The sequence below is a fragment of the Apodemus sylvaticus genome, chromosome 19 (assembly GCF_947179515.1).
Source record: "Apodemus sylvaticus chromosome 19, mApoSyl1.1, whole genome shotgun sequence".
Lineage (NCBI taxonomy): Eukaryota > Metazoa > Chordata > Mammalia > Rodentia > Muridae > Apodemus > Apodemus sylvaticus.
In genome coordinates, this window is record NC_067490.1 from 31169477 (window position 1) to 31190044 (window position 20568).

The 20568-nt window shown below is 41.1% G+C and overlaps 1 non-coding gene and 2 pseudogenes across 1 annotated transcript; 1 reads left to right on the forward strand and 2 right to left on the reverse strand.

Moving 5' to 3' along the window:
• Positions 1-4829: 4829 nt before the first annotated feature.
• On the forward strand, positions 4830-12755 carry LOC127669183 (ankyrin repeat domain-containing protein 7-like; annotated as a pseudogene).
• LOC127670343 (small nucleolar RNA SNORA2/SNORA34 family) lies at positions 7872-8009 on the reverse strand. Its single transcript, XR_007974548.1, has one exon. It is a non-coding gene; the product is annotated as a small nucleolar RNA SNORA2/SNORA34 family (small nucleolar RNA).
• A 7389-nt stretch (positions 12756-20144) lies between the features above and the next one.
• LOC127669184 (40S ribosomal protein S7-like) lies at positions 20145-20568 on the reverse strand (annotated as a pseudogene).

Sequence of the window (20568 nt, forward strand, 5' to 3'; positions counted from 1 at the left end):
AGTAGGCTGAAGAGTCTAGTTAGACCCAAGCTCAAGCTATTCCACTGTGATGACAGAAAGGTTACCTTCAGAAATCAATCTTTAAGATCAGATTGTGTAGACAAACCGATAGTCTTGGCACTAGCTTGTGATAGTGGAGGCTTCACAACAGGACCCTTCAACAGGTTGTAACCCATTCCTGTTAGTGGAGGTGTAACTTGGTGGCACAAGATGTCTAGTTGGAACCTGACTCCTCTTTTACTTTTTAGCTCAATAAGGATCCCTGTCATAAATATATAGGAAGCTTCTTGAGTAGCTGATTTGCATATAGTTTTTCAAAGGGCCTTTAGTGTTTGTTGTCCCTCCCCTCATTTCCCACTTGACCTGGGACTGTATGTCATGACTGTGGGTGCTTGCATAACCAAAGGAAACTGACCCTCTACCTTATCAGGTATGAACCCCTGGGCCCATTCCAACAGACAGCCAGCATGGGTGACCTGGATAGTATGCAGAGTTTCTTCAACTGCAGTCAACATCATGTTGATGAATATATTAGGAGGGACAGGTAATGGGGCTTGTAAAGGTTGAGGAAGGTAGAAGAGTGCACCCTATGCCTCTACCTGTCTCTCCCAATTGCATCTTATTAAACCCTCCCAGTCTAACTTTACTCTCTCCCTTTATAACACTTTACACTACTTTCTCTTCCTTGGGAGATATTCGACTCCCCACTGGTTTATTACAAGATAGTAACCCTATCCGGTTATTCAGATTGTAGTTCTCATTTCAGATCCTTAAACACCAACATTCTTAAAAGAGGACACATAAAATATTTGTGGTATTGACTCTGGGTTTGCCAACACAGGATGATTGTTTTTCTTTGCTCTTTCAGACCAGTTTTAGGGACGCATATTGTCAGTGCTGAAGGGCTGGAAAGAATCTGAACCAGCACCTGACTGCCCTCAGTATCCCCTTTGAAGGCCATGCAGGCAGATCTACTGCAGAGTCAATATTGACAGTGCTTTGCCCAGGCCCTGACTGAGGAGGGTAGGCGCCTGCCAGTGCAGTCTGCGGCAGGCATGCACAGAGCATCAGCATAGCACCATTGTGTGCTCACTGCGTGTCACTGTGGTGGTGCTAGCACAGCTGAACTGCTGCATGCTTCAGTATAGTTCAGTTGACACTGAACGTGTTGGACTCACAGTGAGTTGCTCGTGAGAAGAATTGCCTGTTTTTGATTTTTTTTTTAATTATAGAATTTGGGAGGGCACAAACAGCTAATAGGAAAGGAAGAAAGGGAAATAGGATCCTGGGTGGCCCCCAGGGGGGCCCCAGGTGGCCCTGAGGCCCTAGGCCTCAATAATGGAGGAAGATCTGGCTTATGATGGCCAGACTAGAATCTTCAACCAAAGGAAACGCTGGTACAACCGTCTTTGGCCATCATGCCTGGGGGGCGGTAGATGCAGGCAACGTAGGAGAAATTCGAAATTTCCCCTCCACCTGATCGGGTATGACCCCTTGGGTCGCTTACAACGAGCAGCCAGTGTGGGTGACCTGGACAAAACTGAACATTTAATCCACTCCGGTCAACATCACGTGGATGAATCTGATAGGAGAAGCAGGTAATGGGCATTGGAGTTGGTGAAGGGGAGGGGCTGGACAGAGTGCAGTGGGACCTGTCAGGCATACTCAGAGCCAAGCAGGGAGAAAATCAGCTTCCAGGGCTACATCCTAATGGAGGAGAGATGCATGCTTAGAGGTACATTTTCTTTGGGTCCCTGCATTGTCTCCTTGTTTAGTGCTCTTAGGCATATGAGACCTGCCCACCCTGGAACAGCAGCTCCTAGGCCTTAATCAAAGTACATCATCTTATTTTTATGTTTACACTTAAATTTTGTAGATGCACACACACATAGCAAACTCACACACCTACACACAGATACACACACACAGCAAAACTCACACACACACACACACACACACACACAGGTATATACATACACACACACGTACACGCACACATACATACACACACACACACACACACACAACAAAAGTGTTTTGCCTATGTGAATTTTTGATGCATCATGTTTGATAGAATCAGGTGCTTGATCCTTTGGAACTGGATAAATACATAGTTGTGAGCTGCCATGTGTTTAATAGTCATCAAAACTGAGTGACCTAGGAAATAAATGCAGAGCTGTTAACTGCCAAGCCACCTGTTTAGATTTGTCTTAACATATAGGCCATTAATCAATACTGTTAAACAAGTCTGGAAAATTTATAAGATAAATCATCAACTTTAATGAAAAAATCTCACTAAGAAAACTTAGATCAATATGACCCATGTTTGCTAATGCATCAAAGACATTTTGAACTCTGACCCTGTACCCCAGTACTCATCATATGTACCTGCTGTGTGTGCATTAATACTGATCGGAAGGAAAGAGACAGACATTGTCTTCCTCTCACTTTCCCTTGTCCCACACATGTGGAGCTAAGTGTGTGATGGTCAAAGGACTTGCCACTGGACACTTGTCTTCTGTCCCACTGTGGGTTCTGGGGACTGACCTCAGGCCATCAGGCCTCCCTGTGGGTTCCAGCACGTGCTCCCTCAGTTTTAAAGAGACATGTTCACTCACCCAAATCCCTGGCATGTTTAATTTACTCTCTTGGAGCATATTGATTTTCAGAGTTTCAGGCAAGTAAGCTTTGGGATCCTCTCGTCTGCATATCTGCACTTAGGTTCTCAGGGCAAGTGATTTAGCAATTGAGTTCTTCCAATCACCCCAGCCCCTCATTCTTATTTCCTATTTTTACTCCATTCTAGTTTATGAAGGGGAACCAATGACACAACAGTAGATTTTGTGTAGTCCATATGATTCTTGGTCATTTTGTAGTTCTAAGGGGCTAATTAATCTTTAGAGGTTCATATAAGTAATAGAAGAATAAATTATAAATTATAATTTCAAGATATTCTCTTCCTTATTGAATGGTTTCTTTAAAAAGACTGAATTGTCCAACTGTAGACTTTCAGTCAGTCCATTTATTCCCCACACATAACTTCAATATCTACTGTATACAATACATATTCTACTCTCTCTCCAGATCTTCCCAGTTTTAGACCATTATGTTTCTCTGCCCAGTTAATCTTCCTTACATTCTATACATTAAAAAATTCAATGATATGAACCATACTCTTTGGATACCTAGTTTCATTTCCTTAAAGTTTTTGACTATCAAGCATTAGAGTTAGGAAGCCATAAATTTTCTCCTTCTTGGCATATTTACCCAGTTTTGCGGTGAGTCCAGCAGAACCTTGACCATTTTATGGCAAACCATGAGGTCCTCCTCTGCTACCAGACTTAAAGCCCCATAACCAGACTTAAAGCCAAGCAGGATCCTAGAGAGGAGGTAGGAAGTTTTGCCACATTACTACAGAAAACAGTGAATTTGCTAACTCATTCAAGCAGAGGTCTGAGGAATCTATGTAGGAATTGATTTTAAGGATGGTTAGTAGGCTGAAGAGTCTAGTTAGACCCAAGCTCAAGCTATTCCACTGTGATGACAGAAAGGTTACCTTCAGAAATCAATCTTTAAGATCAGATTGTGTAGACAAACCGATAGTCTTGGCACTAGCTTGTGATAGTGGAGGCTTCACAACAGGACCCTTCAACAGGTTGTAACCCATTCCTGTTAGTGGAGGTGTAACTTGGTGGCACAAGATGTCTAGTTGGAACCTGACTCCTCTTTTACTTTTTAGCTCAATAAGGATCCCTGTCATAAATATATAGGAAGCTTCTTGAGTAGCTGATTTGCATATAGTTTTTCAAAGGGCCTTTAGTGTTTGTTGTCCCTCCCCTCATTTCCCACTTGACCTGGGACTGTATGTCATGACTGTGGGTGCTTGCATAACCAAAGGAAACTGACCCTCTACCTTATCAGGTATGAACCCCTGGGCCCATTCCAACAGACAGCCAGCATGGGTGACCTGGATAGTATGCAGAGTTTCTTCAACTGCAGTCAACATCATGTTGATGAATATATTAGGAGGGACAGGTAATGGGGCTTGTAAAGGTTGAGGAAGGTAGAAGAGTGCACCCTATGCCTCTACCTGTCTCTCCCAATTGCATCTTATTAAACCCTCCCAGTCTAACTTTACTCTCTCCCTTTATAACACTTTACACTACTTCCTCTTCCTTGGGAGATATTCTACTCCCCACTGGTTTATTACAAGATAGTAATCCTGTCTGGTTATTCAGATTGTAGTTCTCATTTCAGATCCTTAAACACCAACATTCTTAAAAGAGGACACATAAAATATTTGTGGTATTGACTCTGGGTTTGCCAACACAGGATGATTGTTTTTCTTTGCTCTTTCAGACCAGTTTTAGGGACGCATATTGTCAGTGCTGAAGGGCTGGAAAGAATCTGAACCAGCACCTGACTGCCCTCAGTATCCCCTTTGAAGGCCATGCAGGCAGATCTACTGCAGAGTCAATATTGACAGTGCTTTGCCCAGGCCCTGACTGAGGAGGGTAGGCGCCTGCCAGTGCAGTCTGCGGCAGGCATGCACAGAGCATCAGCATAGCACCATTGTGTGCTCACTGCGTGTCACTGTGGTGGTGCTAGCACAGCTGAACTGCTGCATGCTTCAGTATAGTTCAGTTGACACTGAACGTGTTGGACTCACAGTGAGTTGCTCGTGAGAAGAATTGCCTGTTTTTGATTTTTTTTTTAATTATAGAATTTGGGAGGGCACAAACAGCTAATAGGAAAGGAAGAAAGGGAAATAGGATCCTGGGTGGCCCCCAGGGGGCCCCCAGGTGGCCCTGAGGCCCTAGGCCTCAATAATGGAGGAAGATCTGGCTTATGATGGCCAGACTAGAATCTTCACCCAAAGGAAACGCTGGTACAACCGTCTTTGGCCATCATGCCTGGGGGGCGGTAGATGCAGGCAACGTAGGAGAAATTCGAAATTTCCCCTCCACCTGATCGGGTATGACCCCTTGGGTCGCTTACAACGAGCAGCCAGTGTGGGTGACCTGGACAAAACTGAACATTTAATCCACTCCGGTCAACATCACGTGGATGAATCTGATAGGAGAAGCAGGTAATGGGCATTGGAGTTGGTGAAGGGGAGGGGCTGGACAGAGTGCAGTGGGACCTGTCAGGCATACTCAGAGCCAAGCAGGGAGAAAATCAGCTTCCAGGGCTACATCCTAATGGAGGAGAGATGGCATGCTTAGAGGTACATTTTCTTTGGGTCCCTGCATTGTCTCCTTGTTTAGTGTTCTTAGGCATATGAGACCTGCCCACCCTGGAACAGCAGCTCCTAGGCCTTAATCAAAGTACATCATCTTATTTTTATGTTTACACTTAAATTTTGTAGATGCACACACACATAGCAAACTCACACACCTACACACAGATACACACACACAGCAAAACTCACACACACACACACACACACAGGTATATACATACACACACACCCGTACACACACACATACATACATACATACATACATACATACACACACACACACACACACACACACACACACAACACAAGTGTTTTGCCTATGTGAATTTTTGATGCATCATGTTTGATAGAATCAGGTGCTTGATCCCTTGGAACTGGATAAATACACAGTTGTGTGCTGCCATGTGTTTAATAGTCATCAAAACTGAGTGACCTAGGAAATAAATGCAGAGCTGTTAACTGCCAAGCCACCTGTTTAGATTTGTTTTAACATATAGGCCATTAATCAATACTGTTATACAAGTCTTAAAAATTTATAAGATAAATCATCAACTTTAATGAAAAAAAAACTCACTAAGAAAACTTAGATCAATGTGACCCATGTTTGCTAATGCATCAAAGACATTTTGAACTCTGACCCTGTACCCCAGTACTCATCATATGTACCTGTTGTGTGTGCATTAATACTCATCGGAAGGAAAGAGACAGACATTGTCTTTCTCTCACTTTCCCTTGTCCCACACATGTGGAGCTAAGTGTGTGATGGTCAAAGGACTTGCCACTGGATAGTTGTCTTCTGCCCCATTGTGGGTTCTGGGGACTGACCTCAGGCCATCAGGCCTCCCTATGGGTTCCAGCACGTGCTCCCTCAGTTTTAAAGAGACATGTTCACTCACCCAAATCCCTGGCATGTTTAATTTACTCTCTTGGAGCATATTGATTGTCAGAGTTGCAGGCAAGTAAGTTTTGGGATCCTCTCATCCGCATATCTGCACTTAGGTTCTCAGGGCAAGTGATTTAGCAATTGAGTTCTTCCAATCACCCCAGCCCCTCATTCTTATTTCATATTTTTACTCCGTTCTAGTTTATGAAGGGGAACCAATGACACAACAGTAGATTTTGTGTAGTCCATATGATTCTTGGTCATTTTGTAGTTCTAAGGGGCTAATTAATCTTTAGAGGTTCATATAAGTAATAGAAGAATAAATTATAAATTATAATTTCAAGATATACTCTTCCTTATTGAATGTTTTCTTTAAAAAGACTGAATTGTCCAACTGTAGACTTTCAGTCAGTCCATTTATTCCCCACACATAACTTTGATATCTACTGTATACAATACATATTCTACTCTCTCTCCAGATCTTCCCAGTTTTAGACCATTATGTTTCTCTGCCCTGTCAAACTTCCTTACATTCTATAAATTAAGATTTGAACCATACTTTTTGGATCCCTAGTTTCATTTCCTTAAAGTTTTTGACTATCAAGCATCAGAGCTAGGAAGCCATAAATTTTCTCCTTCTTGGCATATTTACCCAGTTTTGCGGTGAGTCCAGCAGAACCTTGACCATTTTATGGCAAACCATGAGGTCCTGCACTGCTACCAGTTAGTGCCTGCATTATCATGGATATTGTATCTATTACCTAAGGATTAGGTTGTGCTCTTGCTGGTACCAGGTATAAAAACACGGTTCATAAGCATAAAGAAAATGAAATGTAGAAATGAAAAAAATCAAAGAATTAATGACTGAGACTTTAGAATTTTGTTTGTTTTTAAAAATTTACATAGATAAAAGTGATCTGTGTGAAACCAAGTCCCTGTCTATAACCACCAGTTCAGAGCCAGCTCAGCTTGTCCTGCCTCCCTTATCCCTGCCCACCCCATAAGCCCCGCCCTTTGCTGCACGTGTATTCTTTGACTCCGCCCACCAGCCCCTTAGACCGCCCCCTGGCAGAATGCGGGATTTCTGGTTTTCCTATCGCGAGAGCTTCCTAGTGGCATTGGGAGGTGGAGGTAACTGATAGTGAGGCCCAGCTGGTGCGTTTGCTGACTGTTCGTGTACTTTGGCCTGTCATGGAGGTGCTGGTCCCGAACCATGGAGTACATGACGTAATCCATTGACCGCAGCCCAGGATACGTCTTGTGCTGTGAGTGTGGTCTCCCACTTAGTCCAAATCCTGCCAATATTTGTGTGGCCTGTTTACGAAGTAAAGTTGACATCAGCCAAGGTGTTCCCAAGCAGGTCTCCATTTCTTTCTGCAAACAATGTCAAAGATATTCTCAGCCACCAGCATCATGGGTACAGTGTGCTTTAGAATCCAGGGAACTTGTTGCTGTGTGTTTGAAAAAAATTAAAGCTCCTCTGAGTAAGGTTCAGCTTGTTGATGCAGGCTTTGTTTGGACTGAGCCCCATTCCAAGAGGCTTAAAGTTAAATTGACAATTCAGAAAGAGGTGATGAACGGTGCTATCCTGCAGGAAGTGTTTGTGGTGGATTATGTTGTTCAGTCGCAGATGTGTGGAGACAGAGTAGAAGCTAAGGACTTCTGGAAGGCTGTGATTCAAATCAGGCAGAAGACTCTGCACAAGAAAACATTCTATTATCTGGAGCAGTTGATTCTAAAATATGGATTTGTTTGTTTCTAGTGAATTGACCATTAGATTTACAAGTTTCTGAAAATGGCCAACAGACCCTAGAAAGACATTTCTTTAGGCTCCTGCTTGAAACCAACAGCTTCGATAAACTGCTGGCCTTGATTCAGGGCCAACCTTTCTTGTGTACTACATGTTTTCCCTTATATTTTGAAAGGAGAAAATTGACCTTAAACTTGAATAAATTGCTATTTTGATTGTTCACTTAAAAAAAAAAGTGATCTGAATAATTGCCATTTACCTGTGGATTGTGCCATATTTTGTTTAAGGTAAGGCATAATGGGTTTCAGGGTACCCTTTTCTTTTGTAGAGTAACAAAGTTAAAAATATTGCCAATTATTGTTCTAAAATAATAGAAATGATAAATGAAATTCCAATATTAGTGATGCTAAAATATGAATGAAAAAGGAATGTAACCCCAGTGTCACTGGCCACTATTTAGAATGAGTTAGTATTGTTATATTCAAGACCTGGTTGGAGAAGAGAGTTATTTTTAAAGAAATGTAAACTCCTTTGAATATAAAATTTAAATATGTGCACTGTTGATAGAATCCTGTTTTTCCTTCACTGAAATGTTGTAATTGTTATGACAAGGAAGAAAAATCTTTCTCATGACTAGCAAAGTCTGAACTCTCAGGAGCTGTAAATGCTTCTAATGTTGTAGCAGAGGTTTTGCCCATCTAAATGGAAGCATCAGAGCTGCCCTGTGTAGATAGCTATTATGTTTAATCTCCATTCCTTGGATTGGGAAATGGAGTCATGGGGGTCATAGAAATCCCAAGTAGGAACTATTAAGAACTAGATAGTAGAGTAGGATTTAAATTCAAGCTGAATCAATTTACTGGGAACTTTTCTAGGATTGAGACAGGCTGCTTTTTGCAGGATGAATGTCTTGATAGAATGCCTGCCTTAAATGGGTCACCCATGCACTATATCCCTAGCACAGCAAATGAACATCTGGGTAGACATAAACAATAAGGAAACTCCTGTTCCTTTCTTACATCAGAAGGAAATCACCTCCATAGTATGTAGTACTTAAAGGTGACGGGGCTCTTATTTAGCATTCAGAAATGTTCCTAAATGTCCTTTCTTTTTGCAGGACACCACTGCATTATGCATGCGCCCATAACCATCCAGATGTAGTAACACTATTATTAGAGAATAACTCCAGCATTAACATCCGGGATGATGAAGGCTGTACACCCTTGATTAAGGTAGCTATTGGTCATCTGTTTCCGTATGAAATGGATTAGGGGTTGTCCTTGTTTGGTGTCTGTGGCTGTGATAAACACTGACCAAAAACAAGTCAGGAAAGGAAATGGTTATTTGGCTTACATTTAAATGTCACAGTTCATTCTCAAGGGGAACCAGGGCAGGAGCTCAAAATCAGGAACCAGAGGGAAGACCTAAACTAGAGATCATGGGAGAACACAGCTTTTCCATGACTTTTCCCAGGGCTTGCACAGATTATTTTCATACATCTGAGGATTTTTTTCCCAGCTGTGCCCCTAACCCTAAGACCCTGGGCTTTCCTACTTCCATCTAAATCAACAACATATTCCAAATAGTTGCTCAGAGAGAACTCTGATAGGGCTAATTCCTCAAGTGAGTATCCTTTCAGGTGTGTTAGTCTATGTCAAACTGGCAAAGAGAACAAAACCTAACCAAACAACTACACTCTGCACTACAACAGCCAACCAGTACAGACCTAAATTCTTAGAAAATCTAGGCATGTTGGCAGAACCATTAAATTCTACCATTTGTAAAAAGATGTGGTGGGGAGATTATAAGATTAGGTAAGCCTGGGGTACTTAAGAGGACTTTGATTCCAAATAGAGGGACCATATGCATAAGTGTAACTGTGCTTGGTTTAAGGGACAGTATTTAGTGCAATGGTAAAAAGGTCTCTCTTGGTTTCCTTGAATTGAAGATGTATTTTTTTTTTGTCCAATTTCCACAGGCTGCCCAGCGAGACAATATAGATTGTGTTTCAATATTGCTCGATTATAATGCGGACCCAAATCTGACAGATTTCAGTGGAAATACAGCCTTCCACCATGCTGTGTCTAGGGGAAACCTACCCATCGTTAAAATGCTCCTTAAGCATAACGTAGATATTGAAGCCAAAACAGAGGTAAATATCACTCAACTTTATTCCCAGCACACTTCTAGCAGTGACACTCACATCTATTTTCTACGTACAGAAGCTCAAGCATTTTCACTGAATCTGTTCACAGGAATGCTGTTTTCTTCAAATATGTTTTTCATATTTTTGGTAGTTCAAAAAAACACAGCATAGCACATTTTGTCTTAGAATTGGCCTTGATTTTCAAATTCAAAACTAACACATACACTTCACATATGCACAGACAATAAAAATAAAGTCAAATGTGTTGTTGACAAGCAAATTGAAAAATTTGATCATTGGAGAAAATATGAAAATACATTATTTAATTTTTTTAAATTTTGGTATACATAGGAAATAGTGTTGAGCTTGGGAGATAATTCCTAGTTTAGCAAAGAAATATATTTGAAATATAGGAAGAGAAACTCTGTTCCAGACACCTTTTGACCACACTCCTTCAACAAGGACATACCAAACTTTACTGTATGTTTCAGGACTGTGTCAATGTCGGTCCTACTACATGGAGCTAAGAAGTTTGGAACCACTGAGTGTTTTGGGGAGAGTTCTGGAAGGGAATGTTGTTCATAGACAATGTTGGACAGGGAAAAGGTGTGTCAAAGGGAAAATGACACCTATATGGGAAAGGGCAACAGCTGTTGTAGGATAAATGAACCCTTGAAACACTTTACAATATATTTATTCTCACAAAATCTGTGATGAATTTTTAGTTGATAAACAATTCATTTTGTAAAATGCAATATTCTTTCCTTTACAGTATGGCTTGACCCCCTTGCAGCTTGCTGCATTTGAAGAGAAACCGGAAATGGTCGAATTTTTAGAAGCAATGTGTGCTAATGCACATGCACCGGTAGAGATTGATGGGTACAGTTCCTTCTTTTCTTCAATCTTAGTGCTGTTCTTGAGGGTGACAATTGCTTAGGTCAGGAATATTAAAATGATAAGATTTCGAGAAACTTGGCACATAGTTAGAAAGCTTAGCACATATGAAGTGGGAGCTGGAAAAGAGACTGTTTCAACACAAGAAGAGCAGGGATCGCTACCTAGTTCAGTAGTTCACCTCATGAGCCTTCAACCGAGCCAAAGGATAAGCTAGATCAATTGTTGCTCGACCATCATATTTTTGCTTTTGACAGTGTTTGTCACTGAATTAAGGGCCATAGGTATCATTGGCAAGTGTTTTATCATGGATAAACACCAATACTCCCTAAGCCTGAAATTTTATATCCTATGACCCTGAAGATGACATCATAATCCCAGGTAGCAAATAGTGTTTCCTAATGATCTGTTTGAGTTTGAAATGTCCAACTCAGCAGGAAACAAACTTTTACTGGAAGATGTTAATTGTCATAGTACAAGAACCCAGCAACTTTGGTGATTGTACAGTTCAAGACATTTTTCTTCTCCATTTCAGATGGAGCTTACAAAGTGGATATATAAGTAGTTTATTTCTTTCCACAGAGCCTGGCATTTTAAATCTTGTCCTGAGTTCTGTCAATGTTTAGCTCTGAAGAAGGTTATACTTACAATGCCATATGCCCTTTCCATATGATATATACTTGTTTATGCTTGAATTTTCTGTTTAGTACACATGTATACCTGTTGAATATGATGAGCCATTATTCCCACATAATAGCTCCGTGTTTTATGATGAGCCTTGGTAGAGATAGCACATTCTCCTTTCAAACCTTCAATGATTTTTGTAAAAACTTAGTTTAATATTATTTAGTTCACATTATATCTAACTCACTGACCATCTCCTGGTCATCCCATCCAACAGTCTTTCCCTGACCCTCCTCCTCTTCACCTCTGATCAGTTGGGGATTCCCTGTATGCCCCACCCTGGCAGTTCAAGTTTCTGCAAGGGTAGGCACTTTGTCTCTCTCTGTGGCTAGACAAGACAGCTCACCTAGAAGGATATATCACTTGTACAGGCAACAGCCTTTTTGATGACCACCATACCAGTTGATTGGGATTCCTATGAAGACCTAGGTGTACATCTGATACCTATATGTGGGGAGGTTTCCATCTAGAGTGTGCTTGTTCTATGGTTGGTTGTTCAGTGTCTGAGAGCCCTAAGGGTCCAGTTTATCGGATTCTGTTGGCCATTCTTTGGATTTCCTATCTCCTTCAGGCCTGGAATCTTTTCTCCTAGTCTTCTGTAAGTGTCAACAGTCATACTACCATGAGCACACCCAATCTTGTCCTTAATGCTTTTTCAAGTGTGTGTGTGTGTGTGTGCGCGCGCGCGCACGCGCGCGCGCACACGCGCTCCATAGCCCTTTTGTTTGTGTTTAATTAAAAGCTTAATATTCCTCATGTTTTCTCTTGAAAAAAGCTGGGAAGGATGGCAGTCAGCAATCACAGTCACGTGCTGACGAGTAAATTCAACATTTTTTGCTTTTTTCCTGCTGGCCCATGTACTTCATCTCTGAACATGGGAAGTGGAGGATACACATATCTCTGTGAGTTAAGGCCAACATGGTCCACAGAGCAGATTTAGACAACATAGTGGTTTACATAGTGAAACCCTGTTTCAAAAAAATATTTTTTGTAAACATCTAGAGTAAGATAGAGGAGGGACTGAAATATAAAGTACTTAAAATACTTGCTAATTGTTTTCCTTATGAATAGCACAATAATGATAACTTTAAAACCTATGTCACAGGACAGGGACACCAGCCCAGACGACCAGAGCAAAGCATGTCAGCTTCAATGAAGGTAAGGTTTTTATAATGATTATTAATATAGCATATAGTAGCTGGTCCTATTACCATAAATAAGAGTAGAGATTTTAGCTCCTCTCCCACTGAGACCAGACAAGGCAGCTCTACTAGCAGAAAGGAATCCAAATGCATCCAACAGTGTGAAACAGTCCTTGCTTCAGTTTTAGAGAACCCACATGAAGACCAAGTTGCACATCTGCTACGTATGGGGAGGATGTCTATGTGTAGCCCATATGTGCTCTTTCATGGGTGGTTCAGTCTCTGTGAGCCCTCATGGGCCCAGGTTAGTTGATTCTGTAGGTTTTCTTGTGGTGTCCCAGACCCCTCAATCACACTGTTCTCCTTTGTGTTCAATGTCCTTCCCCCAATTCTTCCACAAGACTCTCCAAACTCTACTTGATGTTTGGATGTAGGTGCATACATCTCTTTCCATTCTATGCTGGATTAAGCCTCTCGGAAGAGTTATCCTTGACTCCTGTCTGCAAGCATAGCAGAATATCATTAATAGCGACAAAGATTGGTTATCTCCCACGGGGGGGGGGGGGGGGCTCAAGTTGGGCCAATTAATGGGTGGCTAATCTCTGTTCCATTTTAATCCCCGAATATCTTATAGTTAGGATGAATTTTGGATTAATTTTTGAGTGTGTTGTTATTTTCTGCCTTTCACTGGAAGTCCCTCCTGGTATCTCTTCTCCCTGTTACTACCTACACCTGCTCCCACTGTAGTTCCCCTCCCCATCTCCCAAAAATTTCCCTCCCTAAATGGAATCCTGATTTCTATTTTATTTCCCTTCTGAATGAGATTCAAGCATCTAACCTTGGGCCCTCATTCGTTAGCTTCATTAGGTCTGTGGATTTCAGCATGATTATTCTGTACTATATGGGTAAAGAAGTACTCACTTCTCAGTACATACCACGTCTGCATTTCCAGGTTTGGATTACCTCACTCAGGATGAGATTTTCTGTTTTTTATTTTTATTTTAATTTTATTTATTTTATTTTTTTCCTGACACACAGCACTATGGGACAAAGATACAGGAGTGTAAAGTTGTGTACATGATGGCAGCCAGATGCAGAAAAGGGGAGGAGAGATAATGGAAGTGGGGGACAAGTATGTTCTTCAAGAGCACAAGTATAAGCACCAACATTTTTTTCATATTTGGTAATTTTGATTAGTCTTCCTTTTTGTATTCGATATGTTCTTTATTTACATTTCAAGTGATTTTTCCTTTCCTGGATCCCCCCTCCCTGAAAGTCCCATAAGCCATCTTCCCTCCCCCTGTTCCTCAATCCACCCCTTCCCACTTCCCTGTCCTGGTATTCCCCAACACTGCTGTACTGAGCCTTTCCAGGAGCAGAGGCTACTCCTTCTTTCTTCTTGGACATCATTTGATATGTGCATTGTGTCTTGGGTATTCCAAGATTCTAGGCTAATATCCATTTATCAGGGAGTGCATATGATGAGTGTTCTTTTGAAACTGGATTACCTCACTTAGGATGATGTTCTCCAGTTCCATTCATTTGTCTAAGAATTTAATGAATTCATTGTTTCTAATGGTTGAATACTACTCCATTGTGTATATATACCACATTTTCTGTATCCATTCCTCCATTGAGGAACATCTGGGTTCTTTCCAGCTTCTGGCTATTATAAATAGGGCTGCTATGAACATAGTGGAGCATGTATCTTTATTACATGCTGGGGAATCTCTGGGTATATGCCCAGGAGTGATATGGTGGGGTCCTCTTGAAGTATTATTCCCAGTTTTCTGAGGAACCTCCAGACTGACTTCCAGAGTGGTAGTACCAGCTTGCAACCCCACCAGCAGTGGAGGAGTGTTCCTCTTTCTCCTCATCCTTGCCAGCACCTGATTTCTCCTGAGGTTTTGATCTTAGCCATTCTGGCTGGTGTGAGGTGAAATCTCAGGGTTGTTTTGATTTGCATTTCCCTGATGACTAAGGATGTTGAACATATCTTTAGTTGCTTCTCAGCCATTCCATATTCCTCAGGTGAAAATTCTTTGTTTAGCTTTGTACGCCATTTTTTTTTTTTTTTTTTTTTTTTTTTTTTTTTTTTTTTTTTTTTTTTTTAGTTTTTCAGAGACAGGGTTTTTCTGTGTAGCCCTGGCTGTCCTCGAACTCAGAAATCCACCTGCCTCTGCCTCCTAAGTACTGGAATTACAGGCATGCGCCACCAAGGCCCAGCTATTGTACGCCATTTTTTAAGGGGGATATTTGGCTCTCTGGAGTCTACCTTCTTGAGTTCTTTGTATATCTTGGATATAAGACCTTTGTCAGATGTAGGGTTGGTAAGGATCTTTTCCAAATTTGTTAGTTGCTGTTTTGTCCTTTAGACAATATTCTTTGCCTTACAGAAACTTTGTAGTTTTATGAGGTCCCATTTGTCAATTCTTGATCTTAGAGCATAAGCTATTGGTGTTCTGTTGAAATTTTCCCCTGTGCCCATGCCCTCAAAGGTCTTCTCCAGTCTCTTTTCTATTAATTTCAGTGTGTCTGGTTTTATGTGGAGGTTCTTGATCCACTTGGACTTGAGCTTAGTACAAGGAGATGAGAATGGACCAATTTGCATTCTGACCTCCAGTTGAACCAGTACCATTTGTTGAAAAGGATATCTTTTTTCCCACTAGATAGTTGTAGTTCCTTTATCAAAGATCAGGTGACCGTAATTTCCGGGTCTTCAATTCTATTCCATTGATCTACTTGCCTGTCACTGTAACAATACCATACAGTTTTTAACACAATTACTCTGTAGTACTGCTTGAGGTAGGGGATACTGATAACCCCCAGAAGTTCTTTTATAGTTGTAAATAGTTTTATTTCCTCATCCACCCCTTCCCACTTCCCTGTTCTGGTATTGCCTACACTGCTGCACTGAGCCTTTCCAGAACCAGGGCCCACTCCTCCATTCTTCTTGGACATCATTTGATGTGTGGATTATGTCTTGGGTATTCCAAGTTTCTAGGCTAATATCCACTTATCAGTGAGTCCATACCATGATTGATCTTTTGAGACTGACTTACCTCAGTTAGTATGATGTTCTCCAGCTCCATCCATTTGTCGAAGAATTTCATGAATTCATTGTTTCTAATGGCTGGATAGTCTTCCATTGTGTATATATATCACATTTTTTGTATCCATTCCTCCGTTGAGGGACATCTGGGTTCTTTCCAGCTTCTGGCTTTCTTGATTTTTCTTGTGTGTAGTTTCCTTCCTTTGTTGGTGTTTTCCTTTCATTAACCTTTAAAAGGTTGGATTTGCCTCTAAAAATATGCTTCTCCACCCAACCAACTCTCACAAACCCCCTCTCCCCCAGGATTTTCCCATGCTGGGGCATCTATTGATATTTCACATGACCAAGGACCTCTCTTCCCCACTGATGTCTGACGACAAGGCATCTGCCACTCTTTTGGCTAGAATCACGCATACCCCTTGGTTAATGGCTTAGTCCTTGGCAGCCCTGGGGCATCTGGTTGGCCGACATGTTGTTCTTCTCATGGGGTTGCAAAACCCCCAAGCACCTCCAGTCTGCCCTCCAACTCTTCAATTGGGAACCCCCTCGCTCATGATGATGGTTGGCTGCTAGTATGCGCCCCTTCTGTATCTATAAGGCTCTGGCAGGGCCCCTCCTAAAGCCAGCCAAAACAAGCTCCTTTTGGTATGCACTACTTTTCATCCATATTGGTTTTGAGGTTTGGTGACTGTTTATAGGATGAATACCCAGGTACAATAGTCTCTGCTCCACACTTTGTCTCCATAGTTGTTCCTGTGAGTATTTTGTTCCCTTTATCAGAGGAACCAAAACACCCTACTTTTGTCTTCTTTTTTCTTGAGCTTCCTGTGATTTCTGAATTGTAACCTGTGTAGTTTGAGCTTTTAGGCAAATATCCACTTACCAGTGAGTGCATACCGTGTGTGTTCTTTTGTGCCTGGGTTACTTCACTCAGGATGAAACTTTCTAGTTCCATCCATTTGTCTAAGAATTTCATGAATAGTTCTTCAATTCCTTTTTTCAGAAACTTGAAGGTTTTGGTAGACAGGCCTTTCAGTAACTTGATTAGAGTTATACTGAGGTATTTTATACCATTTATGGCAATTGTGATGGGTTTTGTTTTGCTAAGCATTTTCTTGTTCCGTTTATCTTTTATATAAGGGAGGGGTACTGATTTTTTGAGCTAATTTTTTTATCCAACCATTCTGCTGAAGGTGTTTATCAGCATTGGGGTACACGTTCTTGGTAGATTTTTTGAGGTCTCTTACATATGCAGGCATACTTGTATAGTCTTTAATTTTAAGTTTCTCTCCATTTAAGTTGTTATTGTCTATTGGCTTGTCACATATTACATTTATTTTGTTTAGATATGCAAGTTTTATCACTGATGTCTCCAAGAGTTAACATGAAGGGAGTGTTTGATTTTATGAAAGGATTTTTCAGCATGTACTGAGATGTACATGTGAATTTTGTCCCACAACCCCACCCTTGCTGCCTGCTGATAATCTATTCATTCTCATGGCCAGCAGGCCATCTCCCCCATATCTCTCCACACCCCATTTCCCTGCCCATCCCCACTCCTACTAGTTCCATGTTCCCATCTGCCTCCTATGACTATTTTTTTAATTTTATTTTTTAAATTTTCTATATTCTTTGTTTACATTCCAAATGATTTCACCTTTCCCAGGTCTCCCCTCCCCATATGCCCCATAAGCCTTCTTCTCTCCACCCATTTTCCAATCACCTCCCTCCTTTTTCTCTGTCCTGGTACTCCCCTACAAAGCTGGATCAAGCCTTTCCCTGATCAGGGCCCTCTCCTTACTTCTTCATGGGAGTCATTTGTTATGCTAATTGTGTCTTGAGTATTCAGAGCTTCTAGGCTAATTAATATCCACTTATCAGTGATTGCATTCTATGTGTATTCTTCTGTTATTGGGTTACCTCACTTAGGATATTTTCCAGTTCCAACCATTTGCCTAAAAATTTCATGAATTCATTGTTTTTAATTGCTGAGTAGTATTCCATTGTGTAAATATACCACATTTTCTGTATCCATTCCTCCATTGAGGGGCATCTGGGTTCTTTCCAGCTTCTGGCTATTATAAATAAGGCTGCTATGAACATAATGGAGCATGTGTCTTTATTGCATGCTGGGGAATCCACTGGGTATATGCCCAGGAGAGGTATAGCAGGGTCCTCCTGAAGTGTCATGTCCAGTTTTCTGAGGAACTGCCAGACTGATTTCCAAAGTGGTTGCACCATCTTTCAATCCCACCAGCAGTGGAGGAGTGTTCCTCTTTCTCCACATCCTCACCAACACCTGCTGTCCTGAGTTTTTGACCTTAGCCATTCTGACTGGTGTAGGTGAAATCTCAGGGTTGTTTTGATTTGCATTTCCCTAATGACAAATGATGTTGAGCATTTCTTAAGGTGCTTCTCGGCCATTTGAATTTCTTCAGGTGAAAATTCTTTGTCTAGATCTGTACCCCATTTTTAATAGAGTTATTTGGTTCCCTGGGTTCTAACTTCTTGAGTTCTTTGTATATATTGGATATTAGACCTCTATCAGATGTAGGGTTGGTGAATATATTTTCCAATTTGTTGGTTGCTGATTTGTTCTTTTGAGAGTGTCCTTTGCCTTACAGAAACTTTGTAATTTTATGAGGTCCCATTTGTCAATTCTTGATAGAGCATAAGCTATTGGTGTGCTGTTCAGGAACTTTTTCCCTGTGCCCATGTCCTCAAGGGTTTTCCCCAATTTCTTTTCTATTAGTTTCAGTGTGTCTGGTTTTATGAAGAGGTCCTTGATCCACTTGGAGTTGAGCTTAGTACAAGGAGATAAGAATGGATCAATTGGCATTCTTCTGCATGCTGACCTCCAGTTGAACCAGCACCATTTGTTGAAAAGGGTGTTTTATTTCCACTGGATGTTTTCTGCTCCTTTGTCCTTTCTGTCCTTTGAAGATCAAGTGACCATAGGTGTGTAGATTCATTTCTGGGTCTTCAATTCTATTCCATTGATCCACTTGCCTGTCACTGTGCCAATACCATGCAGTTTTTAACACTATTGCTCTGCACTATTGCTTGAGATCTGGGATACTGATTCCCCCAGAAGTTCTTTTACTGTTGAGAATAGTTTTAGCTATCCTGGGTTTCTTGTTATTCCAGATGAATTTGAGAATTGCTTTTTCTAACTCTGTGAAGAACTGAGTTGGGATTTTGATGGGGATTGTGTTGAATCTGTGTATTGCTTTTGGCAAGATGGCCATTTTAACTATATTAATCCTGCCAATCCAAGAGCATGGAAGATTTTTCCATTTTCTGAGGTCTTCTTTGATTTCCTTCTTCAGAGACTTGAAGTTCTTATCGTATAGATCTTTCACTTGTTTGGTTAAAGTCACACCAAGATACTTTATATTGTTTGTGGCTATTGTGAAGGGTATCATTTCCCTACCTTCTTTCTCAGCCTGCTTATCCTTTGAGTATAGGAAGGCAAACTGATTTGCTTGAGTTGATTTTATAACCAGCCACTTTACTGAAGTTGTTTATCAGCTGTAGGGGTTCTCTGGTGGAGTTTTTTGGGTCACTTAAGTAGACTATCATATCATCTGCAAATAGTGATAATTTGACTTGTTCTTTTCCAATTTGTATCCCTTTGACCTCCTTATGTTGTCTAATTGCTCTAGCTAGAACTTCAAGTACTATATTGAAAAGATGTGGAGAGAGAGCGCAGCCTTGTCCAGTCCCTGATTTTAGTGGGATAGCTTCAAGTTTCTCTCCATTTAGTTTGATGTTGGCTACCAGTTTGCTATTTCATTCTCTGTTCTAAGTCAGAGTCATGTAACCTTGCTTGGTCCTTATCTCTTGTTTATCTTCTTTTGGTCTGTGGAGTGAAGTATGGTCACCTTGTGCTTTATCTCTAATATCCATTTATAAATGAGTACATACCATCCTTTTGTGGATCAAAGTTACCTCATTCAGGGTGATATTCTCAAGTTCTATCCATTTGCCCACAAAATTTATTATGTGTTTGCTTTTAATAGGTGAATGGAATTCCATTGTGTACATGTACCACATTGTCTTTGTCATTTTAAAAGACTGAATTACTTTTATTTTTAAAAATGTATATGTGTATGTGATCCCTGAAGTCAGAGGAAGGAATTCTCTTAGAGTTGAAGTTGGAGTTTTACAGACAGTACTGAGAACTGAACTGTTGTCCTCTGGAAGAGCACCAGGTGTGCTTAATTGCTGAGCTATGTCTCAGGTCTATACATTCTTCTTTTTTAATTTAATTAATTTTTTTTTACTTATTCATTTTATATCCAGCTCATTACCTGTCTCACAGTCACTCCCTCTCACACTCCCTCCCTTATCACTCACTCCCTTTCATGTATCTCCCTAAGTCCTCAAGGATGGTGCCATGCATTGCTGTCAGGTGCATCTGCTGGGGTGCTTTTGCTCATTTTTCGTAAGGCTTTTCCGGGTTGGATTGGGCAGAATCCTCCCCTGAGCAATGAAAACTACATGCTTACCACTGAACTTTTTCTCCAATTCATGAACTAGTGGGATTGGATTTCCTGGAAAGATTTAAGATGAGGAACTGGTACAAAAATTATGATAGCTTTCTGACCACTACCATCTTCAGTTTCCTTGGCTGCAGTGATGTTGCGTTCCTGCAGCTGCACCTTGAGATCTGAGTTCATCTCCAGCTAGAGCAGCACCTGGGAGATGCCAGACTCAAAGTGGTCCAGCTTCTTGCCATTGGGCTTCACAATCTTGATGCTTGAGCTGAACAT